Genomic DNA, 11,317 nt, shown 5'->3' with positions numbered 1-11,317 from the left:
CCGCAAACCGTGGGAACGAATTAATCATAGGGAACCTTTATTTGTAGAAGAAATGCCTGTTAAGGCAGAAAATTAGTAGTGATTTGTTCAACTATGGTATTAATTGGTATGTAGTAATGATTATCGTTCGAGGTTTATATAGGTAGGCATTTATATTGCACGATTTGTCGGAGTTAGCTATAATTAATGTTACAAAGTAACATTTGGTCGGTATGGTATACCAGAAATTGTCAGAACTGATTGTGGATCTCAATTTAAAAGTATTTTTTTTTGCAAATTTCAAAAGAATATAACTTACTTCATAACTAACAAGTTGTCACTTATTAAAATACTTATTAAATTTATCACTTATTAAAAGTCTATATTATCCACAAAATAATGGATGTACGTACAGAGGTTAAGATAGCAAAAAATATATTACTAAAGAAAAATAATGATATTCATTTCGCACTAGCTTTTGCCCGCGGCTTCGCCCGCGTGAATTTCATATCAAAGTCTCAGTAATTTTTTTATCGCGTATTTACCGGGATGAAATGTATCTAATTTACTATATACTATAATATAATAGCATCTAAATCCTACAGGACCCTCCTCATTTTCCGAGACTAAATGTCTACAAGAAAACATACCAAATTTCAAGCAAATCGGTCCAGTAGATTTCGAGTGAGGTGCGTTCAGACAGACAAAAATTTCCAAAACTATGTTTTCGTCATCTAAATCAATAACTAAGTATATTCCATGAAGAATTAAAAAAAAATATCCAATGTACAAATTTGGCCTTTCTTCAATTTTATTATATGTATTGATTGATTGATTACTTTGTTATAGAAATACTTCATTAGAAACAGGTTATAAGAGATATATTACCAGTGTATCCAAATAAACTGAATGTTAGATAAACATGAAGATTTTGAGGTCAATATTATTTTAGGAAGAGAGAAGGTAGAAAAAAATTACAATAATAGTCACAGGGGTGATTATGATTTAGAGGTAGACAATGTTTGGTTTATTGATTTGCGGGCATGTGGTACCTATCGTTGTCAGAAAGGCGAAGAAATCATATGATGTTTTCCTTCACCGGAAGCAAGTCGATGACAACTATACATGAGTCAGATTGGTATACAAACCCATGTGGCACGAGTAGAATTCGAACCTGGGACCTTTCGATTCATAGGGTGTCTTCTTATACCACCACCGTTTCAGACTATCTATTGTTAAGAAAAAACAATAGTTATCGATAGTCTAATCGTCACGTCGCGTCAACTATCAAAAGTTTTTCTCCAAAATAGCGTATTTTTGGAAAATTACGACGTTTAAATAATTACAAATTGCGTGTGACACCGCGGGGTGTAGCACTTGATTTATATTTTCATTTATAAGAATCAAGTGGTCAAGAGCCAAGAAGCAAATGGTAGCCTCATGTGGCAGTTGTGGCACTAGTAGGATTCGAACCTGGGCATTTTTGATCATAGGCAGGCGTCTACTTCAGCACCACTACAAATTGATAGTGTCCTTACAATTAATAATAAGTCAGTAAGTTTCAATAAAAAAAAAACATAATCAAAGAGAAGACCGATAGTTGTTTTTTTCGGTAAAAAATCTATCAAAAACATTTGAGCAAAAATGCTCTGAGACGTTTTAATTAATTGTTTCTCAGGCGAAAGCTGAATTTTGTTGCAAGGAGTAAACTGCTGGGTAGTTACTGGAAGTATTATATAAGTTGTTGTAGTACTAATTTATCATTTGCAAATATCGAATTACAGGAAGGGCGTCGTTACTGTTGATAAAATGACTTGTCCAGTTCATTTGAGATTCCAATTTCGATCACTGGGTCTAGTATTGTATCCCGCTGTTTGCTAACCCATCACGCATGTGCTTGTTGATAAAATCAACATAAAAAAATATATTCAGAAGATACTTATATGTATATAATATAGTAACTATTTGACTTAACAATATGGTAGTAAATATTACCGTGAATCACTCTGAACAAACTACTAATAAAAAAAATGTTTTATTGTTTATGCGTACTTCCGTATCCGCTCACTTTATTTTCCAATTGTTCCTTTCCTTGATGTTCTCTTGCCAATGTGTGTACAAAATTGTATACACGGGTAGAATATAACCTGGAATAACACATAGGGTACTTTTTATCCCGAAATTCCCACGGAAGCGAAGCTTAGGGGGGTGGGGTATAAACTAATAAATAATACAAATAAATAAACTGAGAGTACATAAAATATACATAAATATACCTAAAAGAATAGCTCCTTTTCGTGCAAGCATATAAATGGAATTTAATGGCTCTATTATTAGTTAATTTAATAGGCAATTAACTATTAACTTTTTGGTATTGACTCACGGTGGCTACCTCTTAATAAGTTATAGGCATCTGTCATGACTACATACGACTACCTAGGGCCGTCTATTACCAAGTAGTGGCATGCAAAATCGTGAACACAAAGATTAAGTTGTGAGAATCCGGAACACCTCGTAAACTACTATGCCTATACTTGAGTAAGAATTGTATACAAACTCTTGAGGCTCGAGTTGACTTTGAACCTGGGATCTTTCCATCACCACACCTGCAATGGTGTTGTGTCACACATAGTGGGATTGTGAAGAAAAATGTACGGTTTTCGAGAAGAATATAAAAATCTTCGGTGAAATACTTGATTTATTTATAAGCAGAAAGAATAACAAATACTTAGTAATAGAAGTAAGGACTAGGCTGCCTTTCATCCGGGATAAAAGTAGATACCTACTATCCTCGTATGAAGCCAGGGGCAAAAGCTACTGCTTACATCGTTGAGTAATATGTACTTGAAGTGTAGGTAATGTTTTTCCCACAAAACATTTCATTACATATTTTTATTTGTCTTTTTTAAATTTTTTGTTTTTATTATATGTATAATACATTTTTCGGATACATAATGAAGTCATGAAAACCACTCGTGACTTAGATTATAGAGAAAAGGAATAAAGCCGCGGGGCAAAGTTAGTGGTAACATTTTGCATGTAACTATGTGAACTTTGGATCCAAAACAGAAGATTGTTGGAAAATCCACGATATTAATATTATACTGGACCTGATTAAGGCTATCATTACGCGACCTTTGATCGGAAATTATGCCTTTATAAGCAGTAATAAGGCTCATATTCCCATAAAAAAGTGTGAAGGCGATCTAGCTTGCGTGTGCGCAAGCCAAGTTCACTGCCAGAAACTGTGGGCTTCACTCAGTGTTATTTAGACGTCACTTTTAGATGGACGCGCGAATTTTGACATAACGCGAGGCGCGAAATTCGAACACATTTTAAATCAGTGTTTTTTTTTTGTGTGTGCTGTGTGGTTGTTGATTATTTTGTGTTTTGTGCCAGTGTTTTTATAGGTAAGTTTTTTTAATACATATTTTATAAAAATTTAAACATCAACGCTTTCAATCAAGATATAAGTGATGATGAGTATGTATAATGTTTATGTATGTTGTCGTGATAATTAATTTGACTCTGAATATATTATTATCAAATATGTCTTTTTTCTCTTTAACTTTGATAACTGCTGTTCCATTGTCTTGACTGACTTGATCTAAGTGCGTAGCTCTTTGAATAAATACGTCAATAATGGAATATGAATTAGGTCCCTGGGATCAAAATAGCTTTTATTTATATATGCGAACATATTTAATTGTATTTATTTACTAGCTAAGTCATTTCAATGAAACCTCTCAAAAACGGGTGTTTTAAAAGCTCTTTAAAAATATTGTAATAATGGACCTAAAAAAAAAAATTTAGCTGTGAGGAAAATTAAATAATGTGTATTAAATTATTCATAAACAATATTCTACATTACAGGTAAATTAATAATATTATATTAGGAAGTAATGTTTTTATTACCTATATATTCACGCCCTTAAGGTCATTGGTCTTAGGAAAATTACCTACGCTTCGAGTCGGCGGTTTTTGTTTCTTATTGCCTTGAACAAGTCATCCTGACGAACAGGTCGTATATACATGGTGTTCTTAGTAATTCCTTATCATAAAATATCATAAAAATATCATATACTAAAAATACATAACTACAAAACTTATGGCGTGTAGTCACGCCCAAGAACAGGACCACTCCAAATCCTCCCGTGGACGTCGTACGAGGCGAGTATGGGATGTCTCAACAGCTGATATGCAACAATAGTATCTCCAAAGAGGGATGACGTCAGACAGGCAGCCAGTTGTAAAAGCACAGCTAAATCTTCAAAATTTAATTTGTTGATTTTTACACTAGGCTACGGGGCGTCGCAGCTCCGGACGAAACTGGAAACGTGATAATGAGAGAGAGAATACAAGTCTAAAACTTTTTTCAAGCGTCTCTATTTTTTAGTTCAACTCATCTTACTTTGTTTACCAAAAAAAAAAAAACAAATTCACCATTGTGGTATTCCATATGGGCAAAAGCCTCCCTTAAATTCCTTCCATTTGTTATTATGACATGAAAAAATTCTGAAGTCGAGCGGGATTATTCTCATATATGCAACCATCCTGTATTTCAAAATTATACGCTGCATCATATGCCGATGACGTCACAAACGGACCAGTTTGAGGTCCCAGAAAAAAAAACAAAAATTGCGTTTTGTTATAAGTACTTAGTTAAGGCCAAATAAAAGTCCAAAAATGTTTATTTGATCGCAAACATTTTAGAAGCTGTTGCGATTGCGACAAGTACCTAATCGATCTAAAAATGCATTAATTTTTTTTTGTGCAAAGATGTGTTAACTAATAACAAAACGCGAATACATTGACCATTAATTAGACCTAATTGACGTCTTTAGAGAAACGGCTACGGTGAAGTTTGTTGCGCCTCACCTGCACTTTGGAAATCTGCAGCAGATTAATACTAGATGTTGCCCCGGGTTTCGCTCCCGTAGGAATTTTGAGATAAAATATAGCCTATAACAGTCTTGGATAATGTACATTTGTAATGGTGAAAGAATGAGTGAAAGAATTTTTGAAATCGATTACGGAGTTTTGGAGATTACTCGCCTCAAACATACAAACTCACAAACGCTTTACCTCTTTATAATAATAGTATAGATTTTAAATCAATTAAAAAAATTACTCATAACCATCGATTTATGTCAAATCGGATGACGCTTCGTTTTTCCAATGGTATTAGGGAACCGAGTCGACAAAGGTTGTTGCACGCAATCGCATCGGGGCCTTGCATTGTGTTATTTGCACAATATTGAACCGTCCGACATAATCATCACTATCTAGATCATGAAAATTTAAATAAAATTAAATACCTGTCTACCTTTCACTATACATAGTTTAAAACAAAGTCCCGCTGTCCGTCCCTGTATGCTTAGATCTTTAAAACTATGCAACAGATTTTGACGAGGTTATTTTAATAGATAGTGTGATTTCTGAGGAATATTTCGGTGTATAGTTTACTATGGATTTATCCGAGCGAAGCTGGGATAGGGACGGGTCAATATATGTATATATATAAATTTGTAAATAAATAACAGAAACTGATGAAATAAATAAAATAAATAAAATAAATTGATAAAAATATGATAGTGGCCCTAGAGCCCGATTCATTGCATCAGTTGTCTCCATTTTTTTTCTTAAGGTCTAGCAGTGTTACTGTATTTACAAAAAAATCACTGTCAAAAAGAAAAAGTAAAAAACCAAAAAAACATTTGAGAAAATTGCAAAAAGTAAACATCGATTGCGTGAGAATCAGAACAGAGTCTTAACTGCATGTTAATGTGTATACAGCACGGACACTACGAGTATGCTGTGGCTGCGGTAATGCAATGAATGTGGGTTTATTAAACGTGATGTCGACTGTACTTAACTTAAATAGAATATTGTCGAAGATTTATGACTACTATTTCAAGTCAGTGCTTTATCGATTTCACAAAATAAACCTTAATTGCTGATGATTATTGTAAATGAATCAGAAACCATTTAACAAACGATATAACATTTAGATATAACTATTACGTAATCGTAGTCAGAATTATTAAGTTGGAATGTGTTTAATTCACGGCCTTATTTTAGGGCGGAACCACACACCACCTGTTCTTTTCTGTAGTTCCATTCTTTTATGTGTTAATTGATAACACACGAGAAAGAAAAATGTGTGTTTCATTCCACTTAATGACCACGACCCTCAGCCATAAGGACTAAGACTATAAGTGGACTTTATATCTATGTAAAGAGCATTTGATGAGTTTGTATGTTTGAGGCGGATGATCTCCGGAACTACCGAAGCGATTTCGAAAATTATTTCACCATTAAAAAGGTATATTATCCAAGATTTATTTTGATTACAAAGAGGATAAAAGTTTTCGCGAAAGAAGTCATGGTCGTAGCTTGTATTGTAAAATGTATTTAAGTATATACTTTGCAATACATAAAATGTTACTTTTCTTGTCACCTTTATGTGTCACTTGTCACTTTAAGTGGCATGTTCACCCATCCTCAATATACTTTACATTGTCACGTCATTATTGTAGTAACAAGGTGACAAGCACGCTTTGGAATTGACAGAAACATATCGATATTAATATGGTTTTGTTATACATGTCCCGTGATAAATATATATTACTAGTTGCGCCCCGGGGCTTCGCTCCCGTGGGAATTTCGGGAGTAAAAAGTACCCATTCCAGGTTATATTCTTCCCGTGTACCAAATTTCATAACAATCCGTCCTGTACATTTTGCGTGAAAGTAACAAATATACACACATACATCTAAACAAACTTTCGCATTTTTAATTAGTAGGAGGATTGTGTGTAAAGTTTTATAGATTATCATATATACAATGTCCTAAAAGTACACGTAAGCTTTTTAAATAATTTTGACAATAATAATAGGTAAGGAGATAAAAAATATTTGGGATTGAGCGGGAATTTATCTGGCTCAGTGCCCATTATTGATCGTTCTATTGTTCAAAAGCAAACTTCTACTTAATGTACCCATTAAATTCTGGTTTTAAGACCAACCGCCTATTAAAATTTGACGTCATCCAACCCTCTTAGCGAAATATGTCGTTATTTATGCCTTACAGCTGATAAGCTGTCCATTTCACAACGGTACGTGCGACATTCACGGAGTTTGTGGAATGGTCTTATTCTAGGGCGGAAACCACACGCCTCAGAAATGATTTATAGTAATTTCTCAGGCGTGTGGTTTCCACTTAATGACGTATAAGAGCATTCATTGCTTAGAATATTTCTATTATACTAATATAACTCTCAATTAAGTCATAATTATAATAATTTAAAGGTCTTAACCTCCTACAAATGGGGACCTTTGTGTGGTTATATTATATCATAAGACAGTAATCAGTACATATGGAATTATGTACTATATACTTCACACGTGATTGAATCTATCACGTTTTTAATTACAACTAGCGGTCCGTCCTGGCTTTGCTTGGGTAAAAATATAATAAATTATACACCCAAACCTTCCTCAGGAACCACACCATCTATTGGTGAACCGCATATAAATCCGCGCAGTACTTTTTGAGTTTATCGCGAACAGACAGACCGAGAGACTGCCGCGGCAGAGGACTTTATTCTATTATTATCTGTTATATCTGTTATATATTAGATTATCTGTTGCCTGCGGCTTCGTTCGCCGTCTAAACGTCAGCGGCGCGCACGTTAAAATCAACGTCAAAGTTGACGGTGCAACTCACCCTTAACAATTCGACTGTGCGATTTGCAAATGCATACCTATGCATAGAAATGCATAGAAATAGGACTATAATTTACGACTTATAATAAAGTAGGATCGTGCTGTCTGACCTGTTGCACTTCCTAGTGTTCATGACTTTTATACGACACATTCATATGACTTTTAATGAAGTAATTATATTTATGTGTAGGTAGTAGAAAATCTTTGACTATGTACATTATGTACTTTTATATATTATTAGAAAGAAAAAAAAAAACATTGTAAGAAACAACAATGGTAAGCCGATCTGGCATGATAGGGACCAACACTGTTCAAATGAGTTTCTTTCGGCATTTCTTCTCAGCAGTGGTCGTTCCGAAATGCCAGTAGTTTGTAGCTTGTGAGAAATAACTATAAATATAAAGATTGTCGAGAAAAAGTGCCTGTGAAGGTCTAATTTCTGAATAAATGATTTGAATTTGAATTCTTTTATATACTTCTTAAACCAATGGTATAGATATGAAAGATGAAAGAACAAACATACTGTTACATTTATAACACTAGCATGTATAAATTAATCATTTTATTTAAGTATTTATTTTGACAGTAGGCTTTTTTATTCCTAACTTTATTACGCAGTTACAAAAATATTTAAAAATGGACTTCACGCCATCGTCATTATCAGCCATTTTAACGTCACCATTGCTCGGGCACTGGCCTTCCTTAAGTTTAGATGGATAAAGAGTATGGGCCGTGACCCACAGTTGGGCCCGCGTGGTGGGTCATGCATGGCCCATACTTGAAGTTCCAAATACAACTGGGACCCACGGCTTAACGTGCCTTCCGGAGCACGGAGGAGTCAAGTCAAGATAGTAATATATTTATCACCTATGCAACTACACGCCATATTGCTAGTATTTTTTCTACTAGCAGACTTATCATAAACAATTTTATTTAACGAAACGAAACAATTTTAGTTTAATTTAAGAGCTTAAAAATGAATCGCATTACCCACAATATCTTTATATGGTACAAATTTACGACGGAGATCAGTCAGAAAGATACATTGGCATTGTGTATAATGAATATCTTAATTTAAGATATCATTTTATAAATATCTTGAGTTGAGATTTTTAAGATACGTTTTGGTTTGTAAATAATAGAAATCCCCCTCACTAAAGGCGGACTCCCAAAAAATATTAATGGCATTCACCGCGTACCATTCCAGTACACGCAGATTCCCGCTTTCGCGAAATACTTGAATGCCGAACGGGACACATTCATAGCGCCTTCTAAAACCGTACCACTGCCATCTAGTGTGAAACTAGAAAGTTACAATGAGGGATCATTTGTGAAATAGAAAATGATTACAGATATTAAAATAAAAGAAACACGGGACTTGAAGGTCTGTTTATTAGTTTTATATATTAGTACATGATTGACTATTTTTATTGAAGTTAAAAATTAAACCCTTATACCATCGACTCGTTGACCGTCTCTGAAAGTGCGGTTTTCTCAGGAATGCTTAGATGATTCCGATTGAAATTTATACCAAATACTATACTAAATATCTACTAGACCCTTTAGGGTCAATCACAAACAACAATAACAATAAAAATTTTGTACACGGTTAGAATATATCCTGGAATAACATGGGGTACATTTTATCCCAAAATTCCCACGGGAGCGAAGCCCCCGGGCGTAGCTTGCATTTTATAAATAGTACATACAATGTTTTATGCATAAATAAATCAAGTGGTTTTACCTTGTGCTCGACTGGCGAATTAGAAGTTGTTTACATAGGACAAGGCAAACTGGGTGATATGATTAGTCAGACGTCTAAACTTGTAAGTTTTAAATGTTCAATTATATTTGACGAAATGTGTTTTATTATAACCACAAAAATATCGCACGATTTTTATGAATTGGCTCCTCAACGGCTATAAACAAAGCCACAGATACATAGTAACTAAAATATAAGCAGAGGCTAGAAAAATATTGATATCGTCAGCAGAGTCTTGTACTTTACTTCGCCGAATCTTAGACTAAACAAATTTAATAAACATACAAGTATAGCCTAATTTATGTTTTGGTATACTTCAATTGTTTAGTCTAATAAATATTTAGTTGTAATACCCGCGACAATAATAATCAAGTCGGAGCAGGTTTTCCTGTCCAAATCTGTAATCAAATATTGCTCGACCAAAATCTGACAGATTTAAAAAAGCAAAAAGTTTTGACAGATTTTTTCTAGACATAGCATAGATTTTGTAACTTACTAAGTAAAAAAAAAATCGATCCTTTCTTTTTAGAGCAGGACACGTAGATATAAACTTAATTAATATGGTGCAATTTTTTAATAACATTCAAAAGTCTGGTTTTCTCTTTTTAAAAAAAAATGGAGACATCCCGCCAAAATCGGGGTACCTACCTGGCAACACTGAGTGACGTCCTCACAAAACCCTTATTAAATTTACGTAGGGTACCTACCTGGCTACAAATGGCACCTAGTGGTTTCTTAAAAAAAAAATAAAGTATCTATCTGTTGATCTTAAGCTTACGCTTTTTTAATACTGTCAAAAACTGACCTAAATATTAAGGCCGTTTCCGCACTGTACGGCCAGACAGTATCTGTTTATGAAATATATTGCGTATTATATAATGTTATGGGCCCATTCAGTTTCATTGCGATGCGATGCAAGCCCGTTCTTAAGGCCGTTGAGATGTCAATGTCAAAGCATCTGCAAACGATGATTTCCACTTTTCCTCGATGACCTTAGAATTTCAATGCTATTTTATTGTTCTTATGTTATATTAATAATTACTGATTGATTTCTTTATAACATACAATTGACTTGCATTTAAAAGACATTCATAAGACACAATCTCTTGAGTTGTGTGTTTGGAAATAATTAACTACGTACTTAAGTGACCATAATATAGGCATACCTACCTACAATAATAAAAAAAAAATCATAAAAAATTTGACACATGTATTTTTAAAATAAAAAAAAATTAAAAATGTAATGACATTTACCTAATTTTTAACACAATGTGTACGTAGTAAAATAAGTTATGAATGTTTACGAATTTCGAATATCAAAATGAGGTTATTTCAAAACGCAATTATTATTACTCAAAAACACTGGCCATAAGTAAAGTCGAACATGTTTTTTTCTCTAATATTTGCATTCCATTCGACCACAGTATTCGACGTTCGTGACTCAAATAATAAACAAATGACGGCTATTTTCTTCAATCTTGGCGGGAAAATAGTTAGGACGTGATTCAAATCATATTGTTAGATCATTACATGATTAGCTACTAACGTACGTTTTCTGGTCAGCAGAATGTATCAATCACGTGGTCAACTTGACAGACAAATCCTACCAATATTATAAATGCGTATGCTTGTGAGTATGTATGTATATTTGTTACCTTAGTCGCCTCATATGATATCCACGGAGGATACAAAGTGGTCATATTTTAGGGCGGGACTACACGCCAACATTTTTACTATACGTCTAACATCTATTATACAACGGTCTAAGTCACATTTTCGTTTATTTTAATTAAATAGCCATCTACACACAGCCCTTCAAACAAATTAACGCAACCACACAAATATGTAA

The 11,317-nt window shown here is 33.8% G+C and overlaps 1 protein-coding gene across 3 annotated transcripts in view; it reads left to right on the top strand.

Moving 5' to 3' along the window:
- Positions 1 to 3,208: 3,208 nt before the first annotated feature.
- The window catches only part of osy (oskyddad), a 57,426-nt gene continuing 49,317 nt past the window's right edge, over positions 3,209 to 11,317 (top strand). Inside the window, exon 1 of one of the 3 annotated variants that reach the window (XM_053763449.2) lies at positions 3,209 to 3,389. The gene's annotated coding sequence lies outside the window, so the exon portion shown is untranslated. The remainder of the gene's footprint in view (positions 3,390 to 11,317) is intronic. The other 2 variants (XM_053763448.2, XM_053763446.2) reach the window with 2 other exon arrangements.

The sequence above is a fragment of the Plodia interpunctella genome, chromosome 24, assembly GCF_027563975.2.
Source record: "Plodia interpunctella isolate USDA-ARS_2022_Savannah chromosome 24, ilPloInte3.2, whole genome shotgun sequence".
Taxonomy (NCBI): domain Eukaryota; kingdom Metazoa; phylum Arthropoda; class Insecta; order Lepidoptera; family Pyralidae; genus Plodia; species Plodia interpunctella.
This window is presented reverse-complemented; position numbering and strand designations above follow the sequence as displayed.